This window comes from Sturnira hondurensis, unplaced genomic scaffold (genome assembly GCF_014824575.4).
Source record: "Sturnira hondurensis isolate 20B ecotype Veracruz unplaced genomic scaffold, ASM1482457v3 Scaffold0009932, whole genome shotgun sequence".
Lineage (NCBI taxonomy): Eukaryota > Metazoa > Chordata > Mammalia > Chiroptera > Phyllostomidae > Sturnira > Sturnira hondurensis.
Window position 1 is genome coordinate 135,047 of NW_028082563.1, and position 10,090 is coordinate 145,136.

The following is a 10,090-nucleotide window of genomic DNA, read 5'->3' on the forward strand; positions in this document are numbered from 1 at the left end:
GTAGAAATGTATACATCAAACAACGCAAGACTGCTAGGCACTTGTGTGTACCACACAGTTCAATAGTTCTAAGGAAATGCAGAAGTAGAAACCTTTCATCAGAAAACCTATTCTAAAAGCTATGGAAAACTTATATACAAAGTGCGTCTCAATACATGAAGCACTCGTCACTACATCAACTGAATCAATGCCCAGAAGAGATCGTGTGGAAAGGGTCTTTGGGACTGCATTTGGTTTCATTTCCTCCCTTGGTCTCATCTTGCAAGCAGATTCCTGGAGGTCCTGTGGAGGAAGGCTTCAAGTCTTTCTGAGAATCAATAGTAGTACAGGGCTCTATCCCAGTTGTTGCTACATCTACATCTGCTGCTTTCACAGGGCCCTGCTCTTTCAAGGCTTCCACTTTCTGACTGAGATCATTTTTTTTCCACTTGAAGTGCTCTCAACAGCTTCTCTAATTTATGTAGAAGTTTTCTTGTCCACACAGGTTTTCACTTCCTTGTCATAAATATCTATGAATTAGACTGTTGGGTCATACAGTATATGTATATTTAACTTATATCTCTTCTTGCACTTACTTTCTGTTCTCCTAAGTGAAATATTTATTAGGCACTTTGCCCACTTTCTAATTGTAGTATTGGTTTTTCCTGTTACATGTTCTAGATTAATCAGACATGGTTTGCAAATAATTCCTTCAATAATTTATTTCTCTAAAATTTGGCAGGGTGGTTTTTCATTTTAAGGAAGTCCAATGGGTCACCCTTTTTTTTGTTTTGTTTTAGGACTGTGCCTTGGGGTGAGTGCTGATAACTTGTTGCCTAGCTCAAGACAATACACTTTTTTCTATAATTTTATTTCTAAGATTTTTGTTAGTTTTCATTTATTAAAGCTCTTATGTATTTTTTTCTATTTATCTATCTATCTATCTACTTATTTATGTATTCATTTATTTAATGCAAGGATGAAAGAGGGAAAGAAACATCAATCTGGGAAGAATACTTTGATAAGCTGCTTCTTGCATGCAATAACTGGGGATCCTGGCTGGCAACCCAGGCATGTACCCTGACTGGGAATCAAACTGCCACCCTTTTGGTTCACAGGCCAGCACTCAATTCAACCAGTCAGACCATACCAGTCAGGGCTATTTCTAAACTTTTTATAGTTTTACATCTTACATCTAAGTCCATGACACATTTTGAGTTAAATTTTTATATAAGGTGTGCGTTTTATGTCAAAGTTTGTTTTTTTTTTTTGCCTATGTGTGTCTGGTTACTCTAGCATCACTTGTTGGACAGACTATCTTTCCTGCATTCAATTGCTTTTGTACCTTTGTCAAAATTCAGCTGGTTATATACTATGCCATCTTTATTACTCCAGTAAGTCTTGAATTCAGGTAATGTGAGTCCTTCCAACTTTTTCTTCAAAACTGACTGAGCTTATTTAATTTTATACATGGATCCTTTCCATTCCTCTATTTTGTCTCCCACTTTATTCTAGACCACTTTATTCTAGAGAAGAAAGTTCTTGCATAAGCTCTTTTTTTTTCTTGTTGCAACTCCTGTAAATGCTGTTGGTTTTGCTCCAGTCTGTCCTCCAACCACCGCAGAAGAGGCCCACTGACTGCTGACATCTGCCTGCAGAGATTCTTTGTGAACACTGAGCCATTATGGATCTTGGTTACTGAATTCAGATGTGTAAGACTGTGAAACCTTCTATATGCATCCTGCTCCTCTTGGCACAGGATCTTGGGCAGACCAACTGCTGATTCAAGGCACAGTTTCCCAATGGTTACATGAGGTATACTATGGATTGGGACTTCTTTTTAAAAAATATTTTTTTAAATTATTGTTCAAGCAGTTTTCTGTCTTTTACTCCCATCCCACCTCTACCTCCCCCTTCCTGTGTTCTCCACCTCCCTCCCATTTCCAACATCCTTAGACGTTGTCCATGTGTCCTTTATACTACTTCCTGTAAATCCTTCTTTTTCCTCTGAAATTCCCTCCCCTCTCCCTTCTGGTCACTGTCACTCTGTTCTCTATTTCAGTGTCTTTGTTTTTATTTTGCTTGTTTGTTTGTTTCATTGTCTAGTTTCCTGTGAAAGGTGAGATCATATACTATTTGTCTTTCAACACCTGGCTTATTTCACTCAGCATGATGCCCTCCAGTTCCATCAATGCTGTTGCAAAGAGTAGGAACTTCTTCTATTTTGCTGCATAGAATTCCATTGTGTAAATGTACCATAGTTTTTTGGATCCATTCACTTACTGATGGGTAGCTTGGTTGCTTTCAGCTGATGGCTATTGTAAATTGTGCTGCTATGAACATTGGGGCGCATAGGTTCTTTTGTGCTAGTGTTTCAGGGTTCTTAGGATATCATCCCAGCAGTGGAATTGCTGGAACAAAAGGGAGGTCCATTTTTAGTTTTCTTAGGAAATTCCATACTGTTTTTCATAATGGTTATACCAGTCTGCAATCCCACCAACAATGAACTGGGGTCCCCTTCTCCCCACACCCTCTCCAACATTTGTTGTTTATTGCTTTGTTTATGAGAGCCATTCTGACTGGTGTTAAGTGGTATCACATTGTGGTTTTAATTTGCATCTCTCTGATAGCTAGCAATATTGATCATCTTTTCATGTGTCTCTGGATCCTCTGTATGTCCTCCTTGGAGAAGTGTCTGTGCAAGTCCTTTCCCTAGTTTCTAATTAGGTTAGTTTTTTTTTCTTAAAATGAAGTTGTGTAAGTTCTTTGTATATTTTGGAGATTAAACCTCTGTCTGAGGTATCATTAGCAAATATGTTTTACCATACAGTTGGTTCTCTTTTTAGTTTACTGCTGTTTTCTTTAGCTGCACAGAAGCTTTTTATTTTGATGAGATCCCATGTGTTTATTCTTTCCTATATATTCCTTGCTCTAGGGGACTTATCAGTAAAATGTTGCTGCGTGAAATATCTGATATTTTCCTGCCAATGTTCTCCTCTAGGACTTTAATGGTGTCATGGCTTATATTTAAATCTTTTATCCACCTTGAATTTATTTTGGTGTATGATGTAAGTTGGTGCTCGAGTTTCATTTTTTTTTTTTTTTTTTGCATGTAGCTGTCCAGTTCTCCCAACACCATTTGTTGAAGAGGCTATCTTTACCCCACTTTATGTTACTGCCCCCTTTTTCGAATATTAATTGACTGTAGAGAGTTGGGTTTATTTCTGGGTTCTCTATTCTCTTCCATTGGTCTATGTGCCCGTTTTTATGCCAGTACCAGGCTGTTTTGATTACAGTGGCCTTGTAATACAGTTTGATATCAGGTATTGTGATCCTTCCTACTTTGTTTTTCTTTCTCAGAATTTTGGGTGCTTCAGGGTCATTTATGGTTCCATATAAATTTTTGAAGTGTTTGTTCTATGTCTGTGAAATATGCCATCGACACTTTAATAGGTATTGCATTAAATCTGTAACTTGCTTTGGGTAGTATGGACATTTTGATGATGTTAATTCTCCCAATCCATAAACATGGTATATGTTTCCATTTGTTTGTGTCTTCCTTAATTTCTTTCTTCAGTGTTGTGTAATTTTTGCATACAAGTCTTTTACCTCCTTGGTTAGATTTATTCCCAGATATATTATTTTTGTATTTCTATATCGAGTGGGATTTTTTTTTTTTGATTTCTGCTTCTGCTGATTCACTGTTAGTATAAAAAATGCCTTTGATTTCTGAATATTCACTTGCAACCCGCTGTGTTGCCCAATTCATCTATCAGGTCGAGCAGTTTTTGGGTAAGGTCTATAGGATATTTTATTTACACTATTATGTCATCAACAAACACTGACAGTTTTCTTTCCTCCTTTCCAAGTTGAATGACTTTTATTTCATTTTCTTATCTGATTACCGTGGCTAAAACTTCTAATACTATATTGAATAGAAGTGGTGAAAGTGGACAACCTTGTCTTGTTCCTGATTTTATTGGGAATTTTTTTTTTCCTATTGAGTATGATGTCGGCTGTAGATCTTTTATGTATGGCCTTCATTATATTGAGAAATGTTCCCTTTATTCCCACTTAGCTAAGTGCCTTTATCATAAGTGGGGTTGTACCTTATCAAAAACTTTTTCCGCATCTATTGATATGATCATGTGATTTTTGCCTTTCCTTTGGTTTATGTGATGTATTACATTTACTGATTTTTGAATATTGAACCATCCTTGCATCCTTGGGATGAATCCCACTTGGCCATGGTCTATGATCTTTTTGATGTATTGTTGGATGTGATTTGCCAATATTTTGTTGAGGATTTTAATGTCCATTTTCACCAGCCATATTGGCCTGAAGTTTTCTTTGTTGTGTCTCTATCTGGTTTTGGAATTAGGATGATACTAGCTTCATAAAAAGCGTTCGGAAATTTTCTATCATTTTCGATTTTTTGAAATAGTCTGTGAGGAATAGGTGTTAGCTCTTCCTTAAATGCTTTGTAGAATTCTCCTGTGAAAACATCTAGTCCAGGACATTTGTGTGAGGAGAGTTTTTTGATTACTACTTCAATTTCATTTGCTGTTATTGGTCTGTTCAGGCAGTCTGCTTCTTCTTTATTGAGTTATGGAAGATTATACTTTTTCTAGGAATTTTTCCATTTTACCTAGGTTTTCAAATTCCTTGGCATATAATTTTTCATAGTAATTTCTTACAATCCCTTTTATTTCTGTGGTATTAATTGTAATCTCTCTTCTTTCATTTCTGATTGTGTTAATTTGTGTTTTCTCTCTTCTTTTCTTGATGAGTCTACTTAAAGGCTTATCTATTTTGTTTATCTTTTCAAAAAATCAGCTCCTGGATTCATTGATCCTTAGAATTGTGCTTTTAGTCTCTATGTCATTTAATTCTGCTCTGATCTTGGTTATTTCCTTTTTTCTACTTGTTCTGGGCTGTTTTTGTTCTTGTTTATCGAGTTCTTGCAGGTGTAGGGTTAGGCTGCTTGTTTGAAATGTTTCTATCTTTTCTAGGTATATTACTATGAACTTCCCTCTCGTAATTGCCTTTGCTGTGACCCATACGTTTTGGGTTATTGTGAGTTAATTTTCATTTGTTTCCAGAAACTTTTTGATTTCTTCCCTAGTTTCAATCTTGACCCATTCATTGTTTAATAGCACACTATTCAATATCCATGATTTTGAGTGTTTGGGGTTTTTTCCTTGTTTTTGGTTTCCAGTTTCAGTCCCTTGTTGTTGGAGAAAATGCTTGGTGTGATTTCAATTTTCTTGAATTTGTGAGGCTCATTTTGTGCCCTATCATGTGGTCTATCTTTGAAAATATTCCATGTGCATTTGAAAAGAATGTGTATTTAGCTTCTTTGGGAGGAAAGGCTTATATATATCAGTTATGTTTATTCATTTAGGGCATTTTTCAGTGCCACAATATCTTTGTTGATATTTTGCTTGGAAGATCTGTCCATTTTTGACAGTGAGGTATTAAAATCCCCTACTATAATTGTGTTGCTGTCAATACCTTTCTTGAAATCTTCTAAGATTTTCTTTATGTACTTGGATGCTCTTATGTTGGGTGCACATATATTTACAATGTTAATGTCTTCTTGGTGTATTGTTCCCTTGAGTATTATGAGTGACCTTCTGGGTCTCTCTTTATGGCCCTTTTCTGAAGTCTATTTTGTCCTATACTAGAATTGCTACTCCAGCTTTTGTTCCTAGTCCATTTGCTGGAAAATTTGTTTCCATCCTTTCACTTTTAGTCTGTGATGGTCTTTGGTCCTAAGGTGGGTCTCCTGTAGGCAGCATATGTGTGGGTCATGCTTTCTTATCCATTCAGCTATTCTATGTCTTTTGATTGGAGCATTTAGTCCATTTATGTTTAAGGTTACTATTGATAGGTACTTATTCATTGCCATTTTTGTACCACAGTTCCTCTCTTTCTCTCTCTTTCCCTTCCTTTCCTTGAAGCAGTCCTTTTAGTACTTCTTGTAGAGCTGGTTTGGTGGAGGCATCTTCTTTTAGTCTTCTTTTGTCTTGGAAGCTCTTTATTTGGCCTTCTATCTTGTTTGAGAGCTTTGCTGGGTAAAGTAGGCTTGGTTGTAGGCCTCTGGTTCCATTATTTGAAATATTTCTTGCCATTCTCTTCTTGTTTGGAGTGTTTCCATTGAGAAGTCAGTAGCTAGCCTTATTGGGGCTCCCTTGTATGTTACTTCCTTTTTCTCCTTTGCTGCCTCTAAGATTCTGCTTTTGTCTTGGAATTTTGCCATGTAAATAATGATATGTCTTCAGGTGGCCCTCTTTGGGTTCCTTTTGATTGAGACTCTATGTGATTCCTCAGTTCATGTGACTTTTTCTCCTATCAATATAGGGAAGTTTCCCATCAATACTTTTCAAATAGGTTTTCTATCCCTTCTTCTTCTTGTCTGTCTGGTATCCCTATTATTTGGATATTATTACATTTCATATTGTCTTGCATTTCTTTTAATATTTCTTCATTCTTTCTGAGCCTCTTTTTCTTTTCTTGCTTTTTCTGTGAGTTTTTTTCTACTTTGTTCCCAACTCACTGATCTGATCTTCTGCTTCATCAATTCTGCTTTTGATTCCTTCTACTCTGTCCTTCAATTTGGAAATTTTATTCTTCATTTCCTCTTTTCCCTTGCTGATAGTTTCTATTTTATTTTCATGCTGATATAGTTTCTGGTGAGCACATTGTAGCTCTCCTGTAGTTTTTCGTAGCTCATTGTGAGCTCTTCGAACTTCCTGATAACCAGTGCTTTGAATTCAGTGTCTGATAGTATATTTCATGTAACATTGTATTTGAGGCTTCCTCCCTCCCTTTCATTTGGGGATTGTTTCTTTGTCTTTCTCATTTTTTGTGAGACTCTTCCTGTTAGCCTCAGCTCCTTAAATTGATCTGTTCTGACTCTCTGTGTGTATTATGTAAACTTCTGTGGTGGAATGCCTGTGAAATTCAATGGTGCAGCCTCCTTCAGTTATCCTGGTGTTCTCGGCTTCTACCTACTTTTATTTTTTGTGATCAGTTGGACGGAGAGGCAAGATGGTTTATGATAGAGAGAGAGTATTTTATGACATTTATAGTCACAGCTGGTAGAGAAAAGATAGAAGATCTTTAGGCTATATATAGTGTTAACCATAATCTTCAACCCAATTTGCCACTTTTAAGAGACTGGACACATGATAAGTCTCTTGTTGGAGAGAGAAGGCTCGTGAGTTGGATTTAGAAAGCACTGAGTTTGGAGGTATTCAGATTCTGGTGTAAGGTGAGAGTAAAGGAAAGTAAATAGGTGTAGTGTATGAGCAAATAGAGTTAACTACTCCACTAATAGAACTCAGGAAACTGTGAAGTGGACTAAGATCTGGAAGCTGTGTTGTGAGGTATTGACAGTTGTATAGAACAGCTATTATTTACAATAATATTGGAGCAACAATCATATGACAGACTCTATGTGATCTGTCTGAGTAGGGGATTTAGGACTTTGGGTAGTGTGCTAAAGGAAAATAAGTGGCAGGAAGTATAGAAAATTAGCAATACCCTGTGGAGGAGAGAACAGGGCAAACCTGTCAAATGATACAGTATAACAAGCCAAGGCAAAGAAGAGTACAGAAAGAGGAGGAGCACAAAGATACTATTAAAATATAAAAGAAGTGAGAATAACGAAAAAAGTAATAATAAAAATATGCAGCAACTTGTGGCTTCTCTGCTATAGCAAAGTGAAATTTGTCTCTCTGTCACCACTGTTGGGAAGCCTCTTCCTTGGGCCCAGCTCTGGTTTTTTTGCAGTTACAAGTTGTTTGTGTTGCTTGTGGGTAAAAAATTTTTAAAAAAGGCAGGAGAAGAAAGGAAAAAGTGATGTTTGGAAAGAAAGGAAGAAGGAATAAAACAGAAAAGAAGAAAAAGGAGGAAAATGTATTGAAAGATCAAATAATAATAAAATAAAAAGACAAAAGATTATTTTAAAAAAACTCCAAAACATCTTTTGTTGGTTTCAAATTGGCCAAATCCATTTTTATGATTGCAACAGGCTGAGGGGCAATCAGTGTGGTCTTTCTGTGAACGCTTTCCAAGAGCCGCACCTCTCCCCAGCACCCTGTGAAGGGGATCTAGGACTTCCTCACAGTGTTCTTTTCTCAGGGGTTACCACCATGGCCCTTGTTGCGGAGTGCGCACGTGTGCACGTGTGCTCACGCTGGTCAAGCTGCCTGGTTCCTGTGGGTTCGGGCATAGAACCCTCCCAGTTCTGTGGGGGAACGCCAGGTCCTCCGCCCAACCTTGGGTTCACTGTCAGGGCGGCTGGTGAGCAGACGGGGCAGCTGTGACTATGTTAAGTCAGAGCCCCACACTGTGCCTCTCAATCCTTCCAGGCCGGTGGCCACAGAGTCCGTGGTTGATCTCAGCCCTTTGTGCTCAGTACCCTCTCTTCGAACTTTGGCAAACAAATCTCTCCTGGTGCCCAACCTTGCTTGGCTGGGGAGGGAGGAAACTGATAACCCAGCTCTCTTCCAACCCTTCAGCAGGCCCGGGGCTCCCAAAGAGTCCAAGGGAGATGCACCAGGAGCCAGTCCTGAGTGCTGGGCACCGGACACTGGACCCCGGGCTGTGCACCACCGAAGCCCCTGCTGCTCCTGTCTTTGCTCTGGTCCTTGACACTCCACTGTACCACCATTGTCTCCCTACCATCTGGATCCTCCGTGACTGTCAGGATTTCTGGACCCTTATTTTCATATCTGCTGGGGAACTGCTGGCTGCCTGTGCTGCTCTTCCACGGATCAGCCAGGATCCTCTCCCATTTATACAAGGAAATGGAATCCACTCCATCCTACTCTGTCACCATCTTGCAAGCCCCCAAATGAATATAATCTTGCAGCTCAGAGGCGTAGCAAAATTGGTGGCTGTTTTCTGCACTGCCTTTGGTCTCTGCATCTGTTTCAGACCCCAAAATTAGCTAACCCTGGGAGCTCCACCTGAAGAAGCTTGACACAACAACTATTGCGATTTTAAAAATACTGAAGTTTTCAACTGAAGATGTTACAGAAATTTTGCCAGGTGGGACTCTTTTTTTTGTCCTCCTCCAAACACAAGAGTAGCATAAAGTTAAATCACTTTGCATTGGGCCCTAAGGTCAACCTGCTGCCACCCAAAATGAAAAAAAAAAAAAAACAACAAACCTCCAAAATCACTTTCTTTTTAAGAGACTAAAACTGAATCCATGGTCTAACTCAGGATGAATTAGAATGGTGTTCAAACCACCTCACCCTCCTTCTTCAACAGGCAGCTGGATTCCTGCCACAGGGGAACTAACACTATAGGAAAGGTGCCTCTGGTTCCAGAATGGAGCGGCCCCTGGAATGGGATTTCAATTCTCTCATACTCTGAGTTCTTTTTCTGAATGGTTTGAAAGCAAGTGTAGAGTAGCCCATCAGTTTTTATGTTTTTATCTTCTAAGAAACAGGAAAAAATAAGTCCTACAAAGTGTCAATCCATCATCTGGTACAAGGCTTGTATGCAAATACCAACATGTGAAGACAAACACTTATATGAGAATGGGAATGATACCAGCCCACTATTCTCATGGGAGGACCTGTTAGTTCAGCCACCCTCTCTGCCTCTGTTGAGGCTACAGATAGTTGCTCTGGAGAAATTTTGACTCGATCCTTCCTTTTATCAGATCGTTGCAAGATGATGACAGAATGAATGTGAACAATGTCAACCTTTTCAGCAATGGTGTGTGTTTTAGTTCTGGCACATGTAAACTTGGAGTCATTCTTTGTGTCATCATTCATATCTCCTATTAACAGTCCCATAACCTCCTCCTTCTCTGTGCTCAGAGCATGGTTGAGACAAACTAGGAAAGCATCCAAATCAAGATGAACCACCTGCACCGCCATCTTGGTCTGACCCTGCTCACAACTGCCTCGGGCCAACTCAGGCCTGACCAACCCAGAGATCCAGCCACTCCTCTGTTCTTCAGATCAGGTACTGTGCTCAGTTCAGCTTCATATACCCTGAAATACACAGAATAGATTACACATTGAGTTCTGTACACTCTTGGAAACATTACTCGGTTTCCATACTAGGAAACCTTAAATTTAAACCA

The 10,090-nt window shown here is 38.8% G+C and overlaps 1 pseudogene; it reads right to left on the bottom strand.

Moving 5' to 3' along the window:
- Window positions 1-1,500: 1,500 nt before the first annotated feature.
- Window positions 1,501-9,881, bottom strand: LOC118995188 (lys-63-specific deubiquitinase BRCC36-like; annotated as a pseudogene).
- Between the last annotated feature and the right edge of the window lie 209 nt (window positions 9,882-10,090).